A 2,070-nucleotide genomic window follows, 5' to 3' on the forward strand; every position below is an offset into this window, starting at 1 on the left:
ATTTAACATTTTAAACATTTTCTCTCTTGCTCCCTCCTCTACCCTATGTGACTGGGCTACCACTTTTCTAGTCCTTGAAAACTTCAGATCTACCCAGGGAGCCTGGAGAATTGGAGTGATGCCGATTTCCAGTATTTAACATGGGAGCTATTGTGATTTTAAACAGAAACTAGCTAAGAGTTTAGACTTACTCTTCCGCTGTGTCTGAAACTACTAACGCGCTGCTGTGGGCATCCTTATCAAAGCTGTTGGGCCGTGCTAGCATTTGTCGTAGCTTTCATTGTCAAAGATCGTCCAATCCAACCTGAACACTCCTTAGTCACCAGCGTCTTCTGGAATCCTATAATGCTAAAGCAGATTTCTTAAACAGGATGGAGTTAAATAAAATATTCGTTTTCTAGGATTTGGAACATTTGTCCTGATTTCACACCTTATGCTGCAGCTCAGTTAATGCTTCAAAGGCAGAGCCTGCAGCCAGAAAGCAAGTTCCAACACCACCTCTTCTTTGTCATGCCACCTTCCGAGCCCCTTCAACAAAGGAAGATGCACGGATATACCTGCTTGCTGTGCATCCAATCACTGTTTGGAGGTCAGAATCAGAGACCTGGAGAGAGATGCTTGATTTACATTCAACCCCCCCCCTTTTTTAAATTAATTTGTTTCATAGAGACAGACAGAGACCAACAGGGGAAGGGCAGACAGAGATGAAGAAGCAGGCTCCCCACTGAGCAGAGAGCCCAAAGCTGGATCCCAGGACCCTGGGATCATGACCTGAGCCAAAGGCAGATGCTTAACCAACTGAACCACCCAGGCGCCCCAAACCCAGCTTTGAACCTTGTGTATTATATTCTTTTTAAGCCCTTCTATTGTTTAAAAAATAATCCCCCAAATGGCTTCAGTGAGGGAAAGCAATTTATTTACACAAAACATATTTATTAAACATCTACTATGTGCACATCACTGTTATGGATAGAAAATGGGGTGAGAGCATGTGGAAGGGGGAGGGGGAGTTAGGTAGATTATACAAAAATAGTAAATAAGAAGCTTTTTTTTTTTTTTTTGAAGAGTTCAGAGTCTAGTTAAAAATACAAACAAGAGCGCATCCCTAGGAAATTATGGGTCACAATTTTTCATGTCACATTCATTTTTACTTTTCAGATACACTGCAATGCTTAAATTTAAAATCATCTTTCATTAAGAACAGAGAGTAGTGCTTGATTTCTTTATAAGAAACTAGGTAAAAAGACCATAGAAAGGGATCTGAATGGAACCACCAGATACAAGCAAAAGAAAGGGATCTCTCCTAGTCAGGCATGCCTTGGAGATGCTGCGGGTTTGGGGCCAGACCACAGCAATAAGGCAGATACCGCAATAAAGCAAGTCAAAAGACGTTTTTGGTTTCTCAGTGCATACAAAAGTTTTGTTTACACTATGCTATAGTCTATTAAGTACATGGTAGCAACTTCTAAGAAAGTATGTCCGTACCTTAATTTAAAAACACTTTATTGCTAAAAAAATGCTAATCATGATCTGCGCTTTCAGCAAGACATAATCTTCTTGCTAGGGGAGGGTCTTGCCTCAATGTTGATGGCGGCTAACTGATCGGGGTGTTTGTTCCTGAAGGCTGGGGTAGTTCGAGCGATATTTTCTTAATCTTAATTCCAGTGTAGTTAACATACAGTATCATATTAGTCTCAGCGTTTCTACAGTTCCGTGTTTCACTCAGTGCTCATCATGGTAAGAACACTATCAGTTCCCGTCACCTGTTTCCCGTCTCCCGCACACCTCCCCCCTGGTAGCCGTCAGTTCTCTATAGTTAAGAGCCTGTTTTTTGGTTTGCCCCCCACCTTTCTTTTTTCTGTGTTTTGTTTCTTAATTTCCACATATAAATGAAATCACCTGCTATTTGTCTTTCTCTGACTGGCTTATTTCACTTACACTATACTCTCTAGATCTATCTTGCAAATGGCAAGATTTCATTCTTTTTTACAGATAAATAATATTCCTGTGTGTGTGTGTGTGTGTGTGTGTGTGTGTACACACTAGTTCTTCTTCATCTATCAGTGGATA

The sequence above is a fragment of the Mustela lutreola genome, chromosome 1, assembly GCF_030435805.1.
Source record: "Mustela lutreola isolate mMusLut2 chromosome 1, mMusLut2.pri, whole genome shotgun sequence".
Classification (NCBI taxonomy): Eukaryota; Metazoa; Chordata; class Mammalia; order Carnivora; family Mustelidae; genus Mustela; species Mustela lutreola.